General features: G+C 47.3%; 1 protein-coding gene across 2 annotated transcripts in view; it reads left to right on the forward strand.

Annotated features, from left to right (window-relative positions):
* PPCS (phosphopantothenoylcysteine synthetase) overlaps positions 1-21568 on the forward strand; it is a 151482-nt gene that overhangs the window by 45057 nt on the left and 84857 nt on the right. Inside the window, exon 1 of one of the 2 annotated variants that reach the window (XM_069610891.1) lies at positions 7545-7566. The exons of the other annotated variant lie outside the window; for it this stretch is intronic. The gene's annotated coding sequence lies outside the window, so the exon portion shown is untranslated. Of the gene's footprint in view, positions 1-7544; positions 7567-21568 lie in introns of those variants that run through there. 2 annotated transcript variants of the gene reach the window in all.

Raw genomic sequence — 21568 nt, forward strand, 5'->3', positions numbered from 1 at the left:
GGTCAGGGTCCCGCAGGACCCCCCCCCTCTGGCTTCTGTCCAGGGCTTTGGACCAAAATCTCTCCCACTCCCCCCTCCCGCCATGATATTACCATATCCTGAGTTATATTCCAAGATGTCGCCCTCCTACTTCCGTCCAGGCTTAGTTATTTATGTCTTGCAACCTTACTTCTCTTTCGGGCCCAAATGCTCCACGTAGTATCTTGCCTCTGTCCAGTTCAATCTGATTGTTTGTATGGGCCCGTCAGTGCCGAGGCTCAATCGTTCCTACTTCTTTCGGTTGTCCATTCCCAATGATTAGCTGAGCCTCTTGTGGAGCTTTGCCTCGGGCTGCGTTCAGCCTGGTTCTGGTCCTCTTCTATATGCAGCAATGTCAGCCCCTCTTCACATGTGCTAATACGCTGTTGTTTACCTTCCCAGGTGAAGGTTGGACCAAAGGGGTAGGCCCATTGATAAGTTATGTGTTTAGCCATCAGGGCTTTTGTCACTGCCCGCATTAGCCTTCTCTTGTGAAGAGTTGAGAGGGCCAAATCGTGGTAGAGCTGTTTACGACTTCAGTTGATCGTCAGATCTGTGTGTGTTCTAGCAGCTCTCAAGATTTCTTCTTTTTGGTTGTATGAGGATAAGACCACCAGGGCATCCCTAGGTCTAGCCCTCGGTTCTTTCCTCTTGGGACCCACTCGGTGTACTCTATCGATCCGGATTTCCTCTGGTTGGGTATTGCTAATTAAGCTGCAAAAGAATTGTTGTATGGTATCCCTCGTGTCCGCATCCAGTACTGACTCTGCAAGACCTTTGATCCTGGTGTTAGATCTGCGCAATCTGTTTTCCAAATCTTCAGCCTGTAATTCTACATTATTTGTTGCTCTGGCCACTTGCACCAGCAGGATGCTACTTTGTTTGGCTTCTTCTGCCATGCTAGAAAGTCCGTTTCTCAACCATGTCCACTCTTTCTCCCAGCTCATTCATCTCTTTTCTGACCTCTTGTAGTGCTAGTTTTAATTCCTCTTTCATCTGCCCCATTTGGTCCTGGAATGTGCTTGTCATTCTGGCCTCCGTTCCCTTCAGGCAATTCAGTACTTCCTTTTTGTCCGTTGTCATTTCGACAGTTGTCTTGTTAGTTCCTGGTTCTGTATTTTCTTGTCTGTGTGTGGTTGGAGTGCTATCCTCTGTCTGTCTCTGTTTCCAGCACCTCTCAATTTGTCCCTCTTGACGTCTCGGTGCTCTTCTAGCTTTCGTTGTAGCACTTCTGGATTTTACCCCTGGCAGGGGTGTCTGGGCTGGGCTTGTTTGTGCTGACTTTCAACGGTTTATTTCCGCAGCCAGCAGGTCGCAAGGTATTTTGGAATCAGTGCTACATAGAATTCCCCTTACTGGGCACTGATTACACCTTCATTAGAGTTGCTTCGCCCTTTGTCCCCTCAGAAACTTTTCCGGTTTGCTTTCATCTGTGGTTTTGCATGTGTCTGCGTTGTTTGGATTGAGGTAGTACTCCCCCCTTCACTGTTTGTGTCCTGTTGCTGGGTTCTTTGTCACTATTTATACCTGGGCTCTGCGGGTCAGTTCCGGGAGCGTATTTATTTTTTCCCCTACCGTTCCTTTCGAACGGTGTTCCAATGTTGCAGAGTGGGGGGGGCGGTTATTGGCAGGAGGCCTGGTGTCTTATGAGGTTGTAGCAATTGGCCAGTACTGTTCCTGAACTTTTAATTTAAATCACAACCCTGTATCGTACCTGTTTGCGTGTCAGGGGGTCTTCTGCTGCGCCTTTACCACCTCGGCTCTTCCTCCCCTCTGCATCGCAGTCGTAGCAGGCTTTTCCCGTTGCTTTGAATTGGGTAGATATTTTCAGTCTCTGGTAATCCTTCCCAGCTGGTATGACCGTGCATACTGCTATAGGACCCAGAGTTCTGTCCTACTGGCAGGTTCCGGGGTTGGGTTGATGTTGGGGCCCCTAGGTGTTCATCCGTTACCAATCCGCTAGAAAATATTTAATTTCTCCCCCTGGCTAGGGCTCCCCTTTCCAACCTGTGTTGCCTACTCCAAGGGGCTAATCCACTTGTGTGTGGGCGTCTGAGCAGTGTGACTCTGCTCGCTCTCCTCTCGGTGCTTTCTTTCCAACGGGCTCAGTCTCCGCCGTGGAGTTCCCGCGTAGTTGCTCGCTGTCCGTGTGTGGAAGGGTGGCGGCTACGGGTCTGTCCCGTCCCTATTGTAGCCTGTGTTGTCTGCGTTTGCACTGGGCCGCTGATTTCCGCTTCTCTGTGCTAATCCGCCGTTCCTGGTGGTGTGAGCCGGAGGGGCTGCTTAGAGTTTCGCCCTCCGTTATCCCGTCAGGTCTCCAACGGACGGGCACTCAATGGGGCTCCCACTTGTTCACAGGTGCTGAGGCTTTGGTCCTTTCTTTCCGCTCCCCCGCCTTCCCGATTCAGCTCCCCAGCTTTCAAAAGGGGTCCGACTCTTCAGACAGCTTCGACTGCTGTCGGATGGGCTTTCGCCTATGCTTTCACCTAAGCCACCTCCAGAGATTGGGGATCTGCTGCCCCTTCCTGCTGTGCTGCGTTCCAGGGGTTGTCACCACTCGGGAGTCGTCCATTTTCAGTCGATATTCCTTTTGATGCAGCGTCTCGTTTCTAGGGAGAGCTTTGGATGTGGGATGCTTCGGTTTTGAGTGTTTTTGGCTGCCTTTGGCACCTTTCACATTCGCGCTCGGACGGAGGACGGAGGAGCACGTCTCTGCTAGGTAGCGGCCATCTTGGAATCTCTTTGTGTAGCTTTTTTACAGTAATTCAGGCTAATGGAGTATTATCAAGCACTCCATCGAAATTAAGGTTAATCTTTGTAGATATTGATTCTGCAGAATCGGGATGGAGTGAACACCTGTGGAGAACCAATGAGTAAAGGGGAGAGGCAGAAACGGCGAATAGAGGGACTGGTTTTGATGGGACTAAAAACTAGTCAAACTGATTGCCTCATTGAAGGGTTCACGGGTTATGGAGCTGGATAGATCCTAATTTAAAAGCATTTTCATAAAGGTAGACCTGGGCCAATTGGTTTGGTCCATTGTTTGCTAGGAAGTGAAATAGACAGGGAAAGTGCAAGGACATGGTAGGGCAGTACACAATATTTACAGGAAGTGGCAGCACTCCATTCGAGTACTGCACGCCTTTGACAAATGAAGATGTTGCTAAGGTACGTCTCTAATTGGGAGGCAGCAAACATATCACTGCATTCTCCCAATCAGTTCTACAGTGTTGGTTAATATCTCTACAACCTTTTATAAGGTTAATGGGGATAGGTTATTGCGAAATTTGGACAACTGAGAGATTCCACAAGGGCTTTTAAAAGTGCTCTAACCACTTTACTTGCAAACATAAGAGCAGGTGAGGAACAACTATGATTGGAAGTTGCAGATCAGTGTGGGATGGTGGGTGGTGCTTAAGTGGAGGTTTGTGGTAACACCCCACACTTTTCAACGTGTGTGTTGCATCCTCCCGACAGCCCTAGCTGATGTGGTAAGATTTCTTCACATTTTTGGGGAGTGGCGAAAAGCGGACTGGTGCAATGCATGCTTTTAAAAAAAATGTAAACCACATTCTTTACCAGACACCAAATGGCATATGAAGTGTCTCCATAAGCTTGAGAAAATGATTGCAGGATAAATGAACTTTCAATTAACAAATCCACGACGATCTCGGGGTTTGAGAAAGTTGATAATAACTTTACTTGGATGTTGAGAGGTGCTGGGAGGAGAAACATTGAAATGGAGTGTTTATATTTGGACGTTCTATTTGATCAGAGAACCTTGAAGCACCCATCATGGATACAAAAAAGCAAAACCTTTAGCTATGTCCTCGTGTTTCACCAGCAATACATTGGTTTATAGTCCTTACTTGATTGCGTTCTATCAAGGAAAAATTGTTCCTGCAATTATATATGGAGCAGAGGTTTGGTTTGTGTCTTGTGCAGAAACATTGGCAAATGTGGAGTCCTGGTTTTGAAAGACGGTTTATGCCCTTAGCCATTGTACATCATTACTCACCGAGAATGATGGGACTATATCTCTAGGGCCATGCACTCGCCTTGGGTACAAGACGATGTCCTGCAACATGGGTTCGATCCCTAGCCTGGAGCTTAGATGTGCAATATAAATCAACAACGGTATGACTAATGTGACGAATTGCCATTATTCGTTCCCTCTCCCCAAGGGGGAACCACCCCGTTGAGGCTAGTGAGGTGGGCCTGCTGCGCAATACATGCCTAGGGTTTTGGGAAAGTGGCACCTCAATGTGAGGGACTCCCGTTCCGATGAGGAACTCCCTAGAGCAAATACTGCATGGAGCTGCCAGCTATAAAGATGAATCCTCCATCCTTATTTTTGGCTTCAGGCAATGTGCAATTCAACCATCCCTGCGAAAGAAAAGGCCATGTCTCTTTTAAAAGAGACATGGATATAACTGAGACTGGTAGCTCTTGTGAGGAGAGAGAGCATGGAATGCACACGACTTCTGGACAGTCGAGGAAAGCTAGAGGGAGCCACCGAAGAATCCCTGCAATGGGAGAACTGTTGTCCAAACAGGAACGCATGACCCATACAAGGTGGTAGCGTGACCACAGCTGCATTGTGGTGGAAGAGGGCCCCAGCTAACAACATTGAGACTGTCCGAGAAGGGAGTACCATGGCCTCCCGGCTGCCCGTGTCCGTAGAATACATCCTGCTTCAGAGGAGCTAAGAATGCGACGCTGGATAAGCGAGAGAAGAACTACTGAGAAATCAAATTACTGAGTGCACGCCGAGCCCTGCAAGGTTCCTCTGCATCAGAAAAGGTACAACAGGAAAGGCAGGAGGCTGCCGGGGCAATGTATTGGCAGAAGAGAAGCTTCTCAAAGTCACATGTATGAAAGTCGAACAGTTAATCTGCAGAATTGGAGATCTGTGAGGTCAATACAGCGCATGATGAATAACGCTGTTTGGGAAAGAGATAAAGTGGAAACGTATGCACTGGGAGCAAGGGAGGAACCCCCAGGTACAGAGGCTGAAAGAAGATGGGGGCCACTGCAAATAAGTATAACCAGTGTTGTTAAAAGAGACTGTTAAGAGAACAGAATTAGCAGAGAGACAATCCAGTACTAAGAACCCAGGAGAGGGGGAATCATAATTGTATAATGGCTCACAAAATCTAGGGAGGATTAACCCTCAAGAAGATAAGAGACACATCATTAAAGATACAAGGTTGAGAAAGTATTCTAAGGAAAATTGTAGTAAACCGGAAAACAAGGAGTGGTAGAGCTACAGAAGCTTATGAAGGACGTCTCCAGAGACTATCAAGAAAGATAACTTACAAAAGTAAATATTCTAAAACAAGACATTTGAATATCATTAACCCTAGGATACAAGATACAGATGAAAGAGAGCAACTGGGAAGAAAGCCGAGAATAGAGACATTCTTTTGGCCCTTTTGAGTTATCAATGTTAGTGGTAGGGTCAGGTAGAGTTAGGTTGGGACTGAGGACCGTTACTTTTGGACTTCCCGATGACAGACAAGCATCTTTAGTTAATTTAAATAGGCAGTAATGTGGAAAGAGAGGCCTTTTTTCTGTAATGTCTTTAAAGAAAGGTAACATGTCCTTAATGTGTCTGACACCTTCTTCTGACTTGCCACACTAAGAACCTTTCGAAGTTGCAGGATGTGCAGTAACCTGCAGCAAGACTTGCTTATCATATTAAAAAAGATGACATCCTGCTTCTGAGAAACAGGATTTTAGGTCCTGTTTTATTAGGAAACAAATCAATAATGTGTTTAGCGGATGGTAATGGCCCTGTAAATGGGGTATTGCTATTAGCAATGTGGTTAATCAAGTGGCAAGGTAAGGGTTTGTGTTTTATGCAAGATGGCTTTTCTCCCCAAAACCCCCCTACAAATCATGTGGCCACCATGGAAATGGCTGCTAGGGCTCCAGTCAGAACCCCTTACCCATTTCCATGACGATGGAGTTCCAGGAGCAGAGTCACCAGCCAGGTTCAGGACATCGAGATATAAGTGGGGAGAGGGCCTGAGGGATGGAAGGACTAGGGTGTAATTGATACTTCGTGTCCTAGGAGCTGCCCTTACAGCGAACCTGTGCGCATCTATGCCCATCACAAAGAGCCAAGCGTTATCATTTAGGCACACATATAACAGATACTTCCAACTTGCACACAGCAACATTATAGGTTTTCCAAATCAGTCATTTTCTTCTATCCGACTTACACCCCCACTCTTACAGATCCATGTGCAGTGTAGCCAACATTATTGATATAAGGGTGCAATATAAGACCACTTATCTTTATGGAAGACCTGGGAGTAAGTGCTGGCCATCAGTGTCAAATGCCATCTTAAATTGGCAAGTAAAGCCCGTGTTCCTACAATCTTGATTGGCTGCTGCCTTACCTGTGTCTGCTAAATGATGTTAGTATTGCCTTGTTTGAATTATTCCCTCTGCGCCCCTCTTCCTGATCGTACTTGTGATGGTGATTCGCCTTCAGACTGAACCCGTTCCCCAAAAAAAGTTTATAGCCTCGACCAGCCTCCGGTATAACAGCACCTGACAGGTCCAATAACACCTGTTTGCTTTCTGTCCTTCCAGATGGTGAACCCCGAAGAGGCAGGTTGGACTGGTCTCTTGTTCACCCAAAGATTTGGGTCTTAAGAATGTGTTTGGTCTCCCCCAATCCCACCCCCACCCTCAGTACCCACTGGCCTTAGAAGTCAGGAGAGGAGGACGGTCCCAGGCATGACGGGTGTGGCTCTTTATGTTGGCAATGCAAATACTGGCACTACCTGAGAGTTGGGGCCTTCCACCTATGCCATGGCAGCATGAGAACTCTGTGGGTCGTGATTGGACACGCTTGAACTACTGCAAGTCTTGGATAAGGGGTCTTTCTGCAGGACTCTTCCTGATCGTTAGGCTCTGGGAACAGAGTTGCGGTGGTACCCTGTTATTCTGACTGGAGTACTGGGCCCTGTCTGGCATGGTTTTGTTCCTTGGGGGTCCTCGAGTTAGAAGTCAGCCTGGGGATAACGTCTTCCTTGATCTTTGCCTGTGATTATCTCGTCCTCTCCTCTGGGATATCCTCTCATCGGGGATGTAGGAGGGAGGGAGACTGACATGTTTGTTTGTTAATCTTCATGAGATGTTCAAGAAATATTATGGGAGTGGGCACCACTGTCCTCTTATACAATCACGGTAAAGCATACTAATTGCAATTTCAAGGTGCTAGCCAGCAAAACAACCCTTGCATTGGGTTGGTACTAGTATATGCAGATAAGGGACCATGGGATTACTCCCACAGTGGTAGCTGCACTTTTAAATGAAATAAAACCTTTAAAATGTGGTTAACCATTTCAGCCTGTTTGCAATACATTAATATTAAATTGTTACTGATGAAAAACAGTTTTTAATGAACAATAAGGCAGACGATATTGAAACCAATGCATTTCAGATATCGCAGGGTTTTTCGCAAGGGCAAGGTCTGTGAAGATGGGAAAAGAGCAAAAGGTGATCCTTGGAGGCGAAGTTTACTCAAGTGAGGTAAGATCAAGAAAAAAATGAAAAATAAAAACCATACCTGGCCAATAATGGTGAAGACCATCAGTAAAAAAACACCAATGTGAAACTCCAAAACAATGAACCTATAATGTACAGAATATGTAGAGGGAGATGTAACGTGAAAGCAAAACATATGAAACATAGACGCTGTATTAAAAGTATAAATATGAAAATCACCAAAAAAATCATACCTTATGTAGCGATTGAGTGTGGTACTGATCTAGTTTCTCAATTCCAAGGTCAATAAGTAAAAATCATACCTTATGAAGCAATTGGAGTGTGGGACTGATATAGTCTCTCAATTCCAAGGTCAATAAGTAGAGAAAAGCTGCCTATACAAATATAAATGTTGTGGAGTGAAGATCCTGAGCTATAAATAGCCATGTACTCCCCTCAAATGTAGAGGAGCGCTCATAGAACCATCTGTGTGTAGTTCTCCACGTAGAATGCTCCATCTGTAGCACATCCTCATTAAGTACTGCCTGTGGGGCATTATAGCGGGTACGACCAGGCTTTGCGCAGGGCTTTGAGTACGAGGATGTGCTCTTGGCCATAAATAAGTGTAAAGCATCTCGGGTGCCAGGCGCTAATGGCTTGGCTTAGGCTAATGCTGCAATTACAGGGAAACCTAAATTATGGGCACAACATCTTACACTATCTTCCCATCACATACTTAAGAACGGGAACCTGGGGGGGGCGCTGTTGCGCACGACGAAGATGGCCGCCTGAATCCTGAGCTCCAGCTCCAGTACAAGATCCGTCCAGAAAACATCAGTTTTGGAGCCACCTAAGCACCCACAAATGGCTGTGTAGACGAGCCGAGGTCTGGTCCCCAACGTCTCCAAATCCTGGTGGAAATCGGTCTCTGGCGCCGAAGTTACGCCGCTCTGAATTTGGCCCGACTGGTGTTGGGAGCGCGATCCGGCTCGGAGTTCCAGGCAGAGGCAACGCGGAGCCGTGGACTCTGGCGAGGAGGAGGCCGAGTGGGGGCGGGGCCATTGTCAGCGGCCCGCGCCTGACTCGCGCCCACGCTGAGCAGCTGCGGACTGAGCTGTTCGGCCGTGAAGACGAGGAGACGTTGTGCCCCCCTCAGGTACGATACCCGCTACTCTTCTGTGGCCCCACACCCCGGAATTTGCGGCGGAGACGCCACTAGCCACGGCGGTGACATCCTGTTACGCGGCTGCCCATGGCAGGGAGCCGGCACGTGGGGCGCGGAGGAATTGGCCCCGAGTGATCCGACACTCCCGGTGGACGAGAAGCTGGTCTCTGTGTTACTTGCGGGCCCACGCCCGCTAAGACATTACATACATTTACGGAGGCCAAAGTCCACGGCTTTGTGAAGCAGCGGGAGGTGAGGGGCCCCTGTGCCAGTGAGGGGGGACTGACGGAAACGCCCTACTAGCGGGCAACATTACTCCTGATATTACATTGCACGCCCTACATCCGTGTAGTCTGCTGGGGAGTCCTTTCCTCCCGGTCCCCATCCGGAACTATCTGTTTGTCGTGGGTGCACATACGCAGGAGATTACACTACCTTTTGGCGACTTAAGGCACGGTCGCCCTAGCGCATGAAGCCCTATGCTGGTGGCCTACGCCTACCCCACGCGCTGGTGGGCACCCAGTCATCTATATAGGCCCTCTTTGGCGTAAACTGTGGCGCGCCCTGAGTTTTGACACCTAACTACATGGGAGAAAATATCCATCGCTGGTGCCTAACATTGGGCCTTGGGGCCCTGGTGCTGGGGTCCCTGCCGGAAAATCTACAGACGTCTTGGGAGCAAGGGGGGTGAGGCGGAGGACCCCTGTTGCCCCAGCGGCAAACTCTGTCGTCCTGATCCAGGTGGCTTCGCTGAATATCCATAAACAACGGGCCGGGGCTGGCACCATGGGCGAGCCGCACAGGGCTGGGAAGGGAGGCAAGACGCCCAGTAACAAGAGGAAGGGTCCTATGGATGCATTTACCGGCAGGCAGGCGCCGGACGCCATAACTGAGGTGCACGCTGACGCTAATGAAACCCCACCTGCAGTCATTGAAGGACGGGAGGACAAGCTGACCATGCTTGTGGAAAATGGATTCCGAGCAGTGAACATGAAACTGGATTAGTAGTAACGAAGACGCTATCTCACAACATGGCCGTGACATCGCTCAGCTTAAGGAAGCCATGACTAAAATGCAACATAAATGCGAGGATCTTGAATCTAGATCAAGACGTAATGACATCCGTGTGGTCGGCGTGGCGGAGTCATTTGGGAAAAGCCAAATGGAGAAAAAACTTGAACAACTGCTTAAAACACTATTCGGTCCTGAGTCATTCTCCGAACATTTCCTGGTGGAGAGAGCCCACCGTACTCTTGCCCCGGCCCCCAAACCAGGTGCTCCCCATCGCACAATAATTGCACGGCTGCTTAACTATAGAGATAGGGACACAATCCTGCGGCTGGCCAGGGAGGCTGGTACGCTTCAACACGAGGAATGCCGAATACATATATATCCAGACTTTTCTGCTGTGGTCCAGGCGAGCAGGCGATCATATGAACCAGTCAAGAGACTCCTTAGAGACCGCCAGATTCCATATGCTCTGATGTTCCCGGCAAAGATGAGGATCCAACATGCGGGTAGGGCGCATTTTTTTGAATCCCCGACTGAGGCCACACAGTATATAGAGACTTCCATATCTCTCCCCCCGAGGGGGGGCAGGCCGGCACAGAACAATAGACCAAGACCCGAGGACTAGGGATCCCCGGCGACCAGATTGGTCTGTATCCTTATGTAGTATCCACTGCAGCCTTATGGGTCCTACAAGCAGGGCGGCTCCATTCCATGTGACTATTGGAGCCAATCAGGCGGCCATGTGAGGCAACATGGCTACCCCGGGAATGTTCCACAATTGTTTTTGGGTACATCATCAAGTTGGGGGTGTTGATGAAGGTGGGGGGGAGGTAAGAGGGGTTGGAAATGGGTGTTCTTGGTGTGGAAATTTGGACCACCCGAAGGGGTTTCATTCGAATACAAGGTTGGCTTCGGCTGGAAGTTTGGTCAATGCCAAAACAAGCTCGACCACGGTTATTGAGTGGGTCAATATTCCGCAGTTGATGTGGGCGGTGGATGGGACAGAGTTGGGTCAGATGTTGTGGGTTCCTGGTGTCAGATCGGGATGGTTTGGGGAGTTTCTGTTTAAAGGAGTTCGATTGTTAAAATCAGAGAGCGGTTGCATGGCAGAATGGCCGCATCACTTGCAACAGGGGTGAGGCTACGGACAGATGATTTTTACAACATGCGGGTATGGCACAGGCTGATAGGGGCTTAGAAGTCAAGCTACTCTCCTGGAATATTTGCGGGCTTAACAACCCGGTGAAGGCGAGGAAGTTGGCAGCATATGTTACACGCCACGATCCTCATAGTCTTTTCATTCAAGAGACGCACGCACTGGGTAATGTCAATTCTGCATTCCTGCTAAGATGGGGCCCCCAGAGATGCTACACGGAATACTCAACACAGTCTAGGGGAGTGTTAACCCTCATACACCCCAAGCTGTGCTTTAAATACCACTCCAGTAAAATAGATCCGCTTGGCAGATATGCACTAGTCTGGGGGGAGTTGGCGGGATACCAATTAATACTTGTTAATACATATGGGCCAAATGTGGACGATCCACAGTTCTATTGTACGATACTTGATATGCTGACTACGGCAGGGGAGGCACTGATAATCTGGGGCGGCGATCTCAATAATATTTTGGACCAGTCCCTTGATCGGTCCTCTACTGCCCCCAGGGCCCCCTCCAGAGCCGCATTGGTTGTGCGGCAGTTGATGGAACAGATGGATGTGGTAGACGCTTGGTGCACACTGCACCCTACTGAGAGGAAATTCACCTTTTATCTTCTGTCCATGATTCCCATTCACGTATCGATTCAGTAATCATTAGCTCACCCCTGGCCGGCATGGTCACCAGTTGTGAAATACACCCCCGCACCCTCTCTGACCACTCACCAGTAACACTTGGCATTCAGCTGGGTGATGCCCCTCCTCCAGTTAGACGGTGGAGAATGCCCCCCGCCATACTCAGGGACACTAATATTTGCGAAGCCCTCCATACTGAGATCACAGAATTTATTGAAATAAATGAGGGATCGGTAACGACTTATGCGACTCTCTGGGAGGCATTCAAGGTCTGGATCCAGGGTACTATCCTGGGCAAGTCCACGGGTATGCTTAAAGCTGTAAGACGGGAGCTGGGCGCAGTCGAAACTAAAATAGGCCTGTTACAAACTGAATACAGCGCCACACAGGACAAGGCAACACTATCGCAAATGCATGTCGAGTTGAATGAATTCAACGCGTTAGCCAGCAGGGAAGTCTTATACATGGCTGCGCCTGCCAAGGCCCGTAGATATGAGGAGAGTAATAAGGCCGGGAAATTCTTAGACATCGGAGCCCAATCCCTGGTATTTTCACACCCACTGGGGCTTTGCTTAATAAGGAGCAAGACATTAATTCCACCTTCGCTGGGTTTTATTCCTCCCTTTATTCCAATCATGACATCAAAAGTAAAGAAGACACGTTCCGGTATATGGATTGCATAGACCTCCCTACACTGACCACTGAGACCCGTAACATACTGGCTCAGCCCATCACTATTGAAGAAATCGTAGAGGCCATTAAATCTCTGTCAGGGAGCCGCGCCCCCGGCTCGGATGGATTTAGCGCAGAACTATATAAGGAATTTAGGACTGAACTAGCCCCCCTACTGTTAAAGGTGTGGGAGGAGGCGATGGATCAAGGGAACCTTCCAGAATCGATGCGCGAAGCTATTATTACTGTCCTCCTGAAACCCCGCAGACCTGCACATGACATGGGTTCGTATAGACCGCTCTCCTTGATTAATACGATGCGAAAATTTTCGCCAAGGTGTTAGCCACCAGGCTCCTGCCGTACATGTCGATCCTTGTTCACCCAGACCAGGCGGGCTTTATACCAACTAGATCTACAGCTCTCAACCTGAGGCGCTTGTTTAATGTTATGGCACACATTGATCCCACAACAAAGGCTGCCGTGGTGGCCTTCGATTCCGTGTCCTGGTCTTATCTCTTCCTGGTGCTTGAACGATTTGGCTTTGGCCAATACTTCTTCAAATGCGTACAGCTACTATATACTCACCCGACTGCTAAGGTTCTGACCAACGCCACTTTGTCCCCCTCGTTTAGGCTCTACAGAGGTACCAGGCAGGGCTGCCCTTTTCACCTATACTTTTCGCACTTACTATCGAGCCGATGGCGGAACATATACGCCAGAACCACTTGCATAGAGGGTTTAGGATGACCGCCCTCCCCCAGATCATTTCACTATATGCTGACGATACCCTGCTATATGTCCGCGACCCAGTAGAGAACGTACAGCACATAATGTCGGACATACATGAGTTCTCGGAATATTCAGGGTACAGAATCAATGTTCCCAAGTCCGAAATATTTCCCCTTACGGATTGTACGGGTAACATTGCTGCAATTGCTGGGCTTAGGCCCACCCCGACTCAAGTACGTTACTTGGGTATTATGGTGGCCAGGGACAAACAATTGTTATATAAACAGAACCATGGTGAACTGTTACTGAGTTTGACGACCAAGTTCCAAACGTGGGCTAGCCTTCCCTTGTCCTTGTATGGTGGAGTGGCTATTCTCAAAATGGTAGTCTTACCCAAACTCTTATATTATTTTAACAACATTCCGATATGGCCCGGCAAGTCCTTTTTCATGAAACGCAAGTCGCTCGCCTCTAATTTTGTTTGGAATGGGAAGACGGTCAGATTGGGGTGGGATAAGATGGTGGAACCATTCTCACGGGGTGGCATTGCTGCGCCAGATTTTGAACTATATTATCTGGCTGCACAGGCTCAATTTGTTAAACACTGGTTTGACCCTGATGACACATCTCCCCACATCCCCATGGAGAAACATGCTGATCGCCCCAATGACATCAGATCACTTCTTCTTAACCCTGTCTATATAACAGATTAGGCCTTGAGACCCCCTATGACCCAGAGGTCCCCCTGTGGAACTTCTCAAGTATATCCCCAACATTTGATAAAGCCATTCAACAATCCTGGGATCCTAAAAAGTTATTCACACTAAGGGACATGTTCCCAAATGGCACATTCTGTGAACTCACTGACTTCATTGGGATGGTGGGAGGAGGCCCACTTAAACGCTTTCAATATCATTGTATGAAAACTGCTTTTGCGGCTATATGGCCATCTTTCCCGTTGGAACCCCAGGTACATGAATGTATTAGGGCAATAGTATCCCCTAATAGTCACAATAAAGGGGTCTCGTTGGTATACTCACTAGTACAAACCCACTCCCCGTCACATAATACGATAAGAGAGACCTGGGAGCGGGATACGGGCACTCAGCTTGTTGAAATACAGTGGTCACGCTTCTGTCAACTCACCAGATCCGTCTCTATGAACGCGGGGCTACGGCTGATCCAGTTTAAAGTTCTGAATCAGCTCCACTATGCCCCCGCCAGACTGGCCAAATTTGTTGAGAGTTGCACGGGAGCCAGCCCCAAGTGCAATGCACCAAACGCTAGCCCCTACCACATGTACTGGTCATGCCCTTTGATTATGGAATTCTGGCGGGAGGTGGCAGAACTCCTCGAAGACATAACGTCGATTCCGGCGACCCTGTCCCCCTTAAAGTACTTGCTTGGTGACATTGGTAAGGTGAAAGAAACTAAGAGGCGTTTATTTAATATTTCATGTGTTGTCGCCAAGCGCTGTATCCTTAAATCATGGAAGTCTACAACTGCACCATCCAGAGCCAATTTCTTAAAAGACTTATGTTTGGTAAACAACGATGAAGAACTTTTTGTTTTATCGGTCCCGACACAGTGTCGGCCCAAAGACATTTGGTCGCTGTTGCGTATTTATTTGTGTTCCCAGATACCGGACGAGGATGCTACGCCTCTCCCTTCGCCATGATGTTGGATGTTTGATGTGTTTTTCTTGCTACTCTGTATATATGTGCCAATACTGTACATGCCTCAATACCTTGTCAAATTCTTTCTTTTGTGGACGGTCTGAATGCTAACCTGCTCTCTTAATAAAATAAATGTTTAAAAAAAAAAAGAACGGGAACCTACCGGTCAGTTGGCATAATGTCAATTTTAATCCCTGTCTTCAGGAAGGGGGACCGCTTGGATCCAGCAAATTGTAGGCTATTGGTCATCTTGGACTCAAGCGGTAAGATTTTTTGCGTCTCTCTTGCTCCGGAAACTCCAGTCTTGGGCGGAGGAACAGTGGCTTTTGATCAAGCTGCAGAAGGGTTTCAGGCATGGCAATAGTACTTCCTTTAACATACCACAAAGCACTGCAATAGATCACTTTATTTATGCTATGTAGACCATGCATGTGCATTTGGCTCTGTCTTCTGCAATTTACTCTGGGCAAACATTTTAAAATGGGAGGATTGACCCCCTTTTATTGTATTTTATAGAATCTTTATATATTTGTTTTCGGTAACTGTTGGCATACCCACAAATAAAGGACTCAAACAGGAGTGCGTTTTAGCACCTCTTCTTTTTTTTTTTTTTATTAAAGCTATATAGTTTACAGATAAACTTTTAACCATACATGACTCAGTGGGCACATGCATGTAGACTGAGAAATGCGTGTAGACCAAGTCACAGGCGTTTCCTCTGACTAGTCGAGCCATAGGGCCTCATCACGAGTTGGGCGGTAACGCCGGCGCTAATAGCGCCGGCGCTATCTGCCCTACCGCCAACCCCCCGGCACTATTCGCGCCGGATCACGGGTTTGGCGGTAATGGAATTCCCCATTCCCCACTGAGCCCATTCGGGAATGCCCCATTCCCCATTGGGCTCAATGGGGAATTTTCGCGCTCTTACCGCTGGCGGATTTCCCGCCGTCGGTAATAGCGCAAATTTTCAGCGGATTTCCCCCCAGCTCAGGGCTGGGGAGAAATCCGCCGAAGGCCTGATTTGGCGGACCCTTAAATCCGGCGGTAATAGTGCGACCGCCAGATTTAAGGGTTACCACCAAACTCGTGATGAGGCCCATAGTATGGACATGTGCACAAACCAAGTCTTGGGACAGTCCTCCGCCTATTAGGCCGACAGTGAAGCTCAGGGGAGATGATAATGGCTCACAAGTTCCTTCTTTCAAGCTCTTTTGCCAAGATGGATTTATAGAAGGCGGCCATAGCTAAAGTTGCTAAGATTTTATGTCCTGCCAGCAAATGTGACCACCACATGTCAGAGGATATAGTTTAGAGCTTTTCCAGGAATCGACCAGAATAGCTAATCCTTTGTTCTGTGAAGAATCGTCGGGATACAAAAAGATGTTTAAGAGATTCTTTGCTGTCTTTCTCCAAGCAAAACCTACAGCTTATTGCCCTTCCTTGTGTTGGGTCTCTTATAGCAAGGATATCTCTGGTTAGACCTAGATTAAAATGCATTCTCATAAAGCATCGCCGGACTGCAGGGTATGGGCATTTGATGATATACGGGTGTGGAATCCTCATTTTCCTGGACTCAGATGCAGGTCTTGGTAGAGACCTAGATGTATTATCTCGTCATGTGTTTTTATCCAATTGTCCAATCTCAGTTCCTTTTTCACTGAAGCTGGGGAATACAGCAAGTCATCTGTTAGGATTTCGAAAGTTTTTTTCAGCTCAATCCAGACTTTTCCCCATGCGTTTACCCTTGGATTAGATCGTCTGAGTAATTCCGCCTGGATGGCTTTTATCATAGGAACAACCGAAGCTGACAAACATTTTCCATAGAAGGAGAGTTTTTCCATTGTACTATCATCAAAAGGGAGTTTAGGCTGAGTTATTTCCTAATCACTTGGGTTGGTATGCAGGCTCGGACTCCCAGGAGTTTTTTCCAAAATTGACCTTCTAATCGCGGCCATCACTTAGCTGCGATGTTCATAAGAGCTTCCGATCCATAAAGTGTTGGAATAACCTTGGATTTGTAGAATTCAATGATCGGGATCAGCGAAAATTTACAGAACATTATTTTAATAATCAAGGCTTGACTTGTCAGGGTACGCACTTTTAACATCAAGAATTTTACTGCTTCCACATCCGTTCTGCTTGAGGAGATAGTTATGCCCAGATATCTGAGGGACTGAACCTTTGACACCTCTTCCTTATCAAGATACCATCTGAATAATTATTTTTGCTTTTTTGCCAAGCTTGCCTTTTTTGAGAGTTAGAATTTTTGTCTTTGCGATGTTGATCTGTAAATGATTGGCCACAGCATATTGATGCAGGCCCATTAACTGCTGCTGTATGCCTATTTCAGTGCAGTCTAACAAGACAAGGTCATCAGCATAAAACAGGTGGGTGATGATCGTGTTGCCCAATTTGGGAGGGAATCATCAAATCTTTGCCTTGTTCATGTCCAGATCTGAGGTATAGACGTTGTATAAAGCTAGGGCCAGTGCACAGCCATGCTTGACCCCTCTGAATGTAGGGATGTCTTCACTCAGCTCGCCGGCTGTCGAAAGGCGTATTCTGACAAAGGTTTCGGTATGAAGGCCCTTGATTTGCTCAAGAAGATCTTCCGGGCAGTTTTTCGCTCTTAGTTTGGCCCATAATTCTTCTCTACTGATGCTATCAAAAGCTTTTGCGAAATCCACAAAAGCCAGGTGTAGTTTGATGTTGGTATTCAGGGCTTTAGCTTTTAACAGCACGATGATCATTTCTGGGGGGATCGTTCCTGGGCCCTTTATGAATCCTGCTTGGAATGGATCCTTTAAACTGGATCACTTCAGCCATTTAATCAATCTTTTCTGTAGTAGCGAAGCGTATAACTTCCCCCATTGCGTCTAAGAGGGATATGGGCCTGTAGTTGGATGGTTCAGCCCTCCCTCAATTTTTAAAGATAGGAATTATATTGGCCCTCTTCCAATATTTCGGAATCTGCTTTGTCCGTAGGATTTCCTCTTAGAATAGTATTTGGCCCAAGTAGCTTCTTATACTCCACTGGCTTGTTGATGGCGTTGAATGTCCCAGTGAGATTTTAAAAGGGACCACAGCGGGGCTGACTATTTGTCCTTCATTGCTATCTGGATACATTCTGCATTGTTTTGCAACAGATCTGCTTTGTGCATTTTACACCATGATCTATAGTTGGATTTAATTCAGTTTGATTCTGATGTCTGATCCCTTGTTGAGGCAAATCTTAAAGCACGAATAGCTTTCCTTATTTCTTTCCTTCTTGAGACTAAAGCGGAATCGAAGTTGTGTTGGTGCTTTTGTTGTGGACAGCATTTTTTGCTTTGAAGCTTATCAGCAGCTGTGTGTAGTCTACCATCATGGGTGAGTTAACTTCCCTGGATAGTTTGAACGTATTAGTTGGGTTTGTCGCCAGCTGGTCAACTTTGCGTCCAAATGGAGCCGATTGCCCTGGGTCGCAGCCAGGACCTGTAAGCCAATCAGCGAGTGGCAGGCTACAGATGAAGCACTCAAAGATAACTTTAGCCAGTTATGATCGCTTTTATCCGACACTATGACCTCCAAACTTGATATCAATGACTCCAAGTCTCTTGAAACAAAGATCTAGTCATGGATAGATTCCTGGGTGTCCCTTTTCCACATGGGGTGGCAGACTTTGTCAGGTTCAAAGTGGCCGTTAGCCATATGAAAGTCCCTGCTTTTCACAAAGTGGTGCCAGAGCCTGGTTTTCCTGTTCGTATCCGTTGTGGGTGGTCTTACCTTGGAGCTGCCAATTGAGGCATAAGAGGGCATATTAAAGTCCTCACAAATAATGATGGACGGATCATCGAAAGACAGACCCACATCTATCGCGTCAGCGACTTTATCCAACACAACAGGATCAACGTCTGCATCATTCCAATAAATGTTGAGAATTGATAAGATGGTTTGTTATGCGGGCTCCATTAATCGCAGGCAGTGTCTCTTCCTTTAGTACTGTGTGTTGGATATAGGGGGTCAGATTACAAGTCTCATTGATCTCAAAGCTGGCCCAAACGTTAAGTGTCAAAAGGCCTGCCCTATGGTCTCCCAAATAGTCCTCTAATAGCAGGGTTAACCAGAGCTGTGAAACCATCCAAGATAGGCTCCCTACACAGTCAGGTCTCCTGTAGGCACACAATATCAAGTCTCGCCCAAGGTAAACAATCCCTCTCGGTCAAATGGCTAAATCCTCTTTTATTCCAAAAGACCAGGGTGTGTTGTTTCGGGGTCCTTCATCCACCTAAGCTTAGCCAGTTCCTTTTCTTTATGGCTAAAGCTCCTAGAGGCCATGCCCAGGGATCCGCCACAGATGGGGATTTATTAGGCACCGGATTACCCTTTGCAGATATCGATTGATGACAAATTTCTTCCTTATTAATTGTCAGGGTTATTTTAGTATAGGGCCTTTGTGGACATCTGACGCCCGTCCTGAAGCCTTCCGTGTTCTTCTCAGATGTACGTATAACACCCTGTCTTCCATTACCAGAGTCTGCCACTCTAGACTTTTATTTCATGAGACCAGGCTTGGGCTCGCTTTGAAGACCCATTTTTGTGTGATGTTGTCTTGTGGCGTCCCATTGAAGAGGTCCTTTCGGTCAGTTCTGTAATATCAAATCCCATTGATTGAAGTTTATGGGATGCAGACAGAAGGAGATTTTTAGTTTTCACTGATTTCAGGTGCATATGTATGAGGTCAGTTCTGTGCTCATGCCTGAATACAATTCTGACTAAGTCCTCTGTCGAAAGATGTTTTAGACTCAGGATCAGGTGGCATAGACCAACCACAGCCTTTCGATTTAAGATTTAAGATGAAGCCATTGTCCTTGTCGATCACTCTCTACAGTCAAATGCATTTTTAATGATCTTTCTTTGTGTGAATGTTTGATTAACTGCCCTTGAGCGATATTTGCTAGAATTTGCGTCTCCATAAGTTCTTTTAGGAGACCAATAGTCTTTAGTGTGTATGTCTTTTGGATTTAGATTTATAGACTCAGTTGCCCTATCTTGTACGAGCTTGAGCCTTTGTCAATTGTCCCGTTGTTTTCTCTTCCAGTGGTTTATGATTGGCTCGTTTAAGGGCAGACGTCATTTAATTGTTGATTACATTGGGTCTTCCGGGTTGCTGATGTTTTGAAGAACCTTGAGAATTGGGTGATGTTCTATTAAATTTGGAGAGGAGTCTTTCCCTCTTTTCAGAAAGAGTGAAAAAGGGTGAGTATTCTTGGGAGCTTAAATGCCTCTCCTTGGCACCCGCGAATTTGGAGCAGTCGCACTGTATGGACCTTTGATTTCCGTCACTTGATGATGGCCTTAGAGATGTCTTCCACTTCTCAGACAAGATGTCGGCTTTGTTACTTTCCACTGAGTACACTGAGAGGTCCAAAAGATCCATAATAGGCTGCTCCTGCTGTTGACGTGTTTGTAGAGTGTTAACCGTAGAAGTGTAGAGTTTTGACCGTAGAAGGCTTATCGGACTGAATGTTGCCCATCGGCCCAAGGTCTTTGGTGTTTTTCAGCAGAGAGAAGGATATTCCCTGCTGAGAGGACTTTTTCAAAGACTTTCTGTAGAGCTGATTCTCCGTTGTCGCAGGTTCAAACACCCCATGAGTTGAGGAGATGCTTTTCATTGATTTAGCAAACAGGGGATAACTGTTCGTCGGTAGTTTTAGACTGAATATCTATAACCAGTCAGTCCCCTTCAGCCTGGTTATGCCTCTTTGGATTTTTTAAAAGGGTCATGACTGGAATCGATCGAGCGGCAGGCCGACATGGGACTGATCCCCCTTCCCTGGCCTCTGTACATGTAGTCGGGCCCTCAGATTGAGGCTAGGCATCAGGCCCCGAATGCAATGAAAGATTCCTCGAAGCCTTACAGATGTCTGGGCTAGTGGGCAGTGGGGGCCCCACAGTTTGGGGAATATTGCACAAATCCTCAGCTGTATATGTGGAGGCCCCTATTTGTCGGGTGTCCTCTTTAGCCCTTATGAAACCCTCCAGAAATATCAGCTTACTATGAAGCATAGCCAAAAGTGTAGTATGATCTGATAAGGTCTCATGAATTACTTCGTACAGCTTCATGAAGGGGGCCCTAGCTATTGTGACAACTGACATCTGGGCAAAAGGGTCTTGCTTGGAAGGTTTTGCCTGATTGGAGGCACCATGATGAGATGATCTCCTGGACTCATGGGGCTTGTCATTGTCCACAGGAACTGTTCATTTTAGGGGTGACATTGGGTCAACTTTAGGCACCGAGAGAGCCCCTGAGCATTCCTCCGTTACAGTGACTGCCGGAGTTCCACCTAGTTGGGGGCCCTGTATACTAGTTCCCCCCCCCAACCCCCGCAGCTGCTGGGTCCAGTAACGATCTCTCCAGGGAATAGGCTCCCTGTGCATCATGTCCCACTTGAGCCTCAATTTCCCCCGACCCAGAGCCTCCCTTTAAGAGCATTTGGGAAATGAGGTGTGATCGGGCAAAGCTTTAGAGGGTGCGAGTATGAAGGTTCTCTGATGAAGTTGGTCCTGAAGCTGTTATTGTCGTTGTAAGGGATCCTGTCTAGGGGTTGAGGGGTGTCTTGCTCGCTTCTTTGGCGGAGTTGGTGTCTTTTTAGCCTCTCAAAGCCAACCATTGAGAGGCACCAGTTTCGTCTGTGGCAAAGAAGTTGATGTTGAGATTTGCAGGCGAATATGGTCATCGCCTATGCTTTCAAGAAGCTCAGCATCTGTCCATTCTAGTTCCATCAGTACGAGAGGAACTCCAGTAGCTCCCATCATCTGTTTAGAGGACGTATTTGGTGTACTCGTAAGGTCGCTCTGTTTAGGGATGCTACTCCCAAACCTGATGGTGTTATGGACTGCTGGTTGTTTTTTTAGAACCTGAGGCGCCCTCCATTTTCATTTCAGGCGAGATAAAGCATTTGGCTCTGCGAATGGAGCATGGGCTTGTAGAGCCCTATGTGATTTCTGCGATGTATTGGGA

The sequence above is a fragment of the Ambystoma mexicanum genome, chromosome 8 (genome assembly GCF_040938575.1).
Source record: "Ambystoma mexicanum isolate Mex_15411 chromosome 8, UKY_AmexF1_1, whole genome shotgun sequence".
NCBI classification, from domain to species: Eukaryota; Metazoa; Chordata; class Amphibia; order Caudata; family Ambystomatidae; genus Ambystoma; species Ambystoma mexicanum.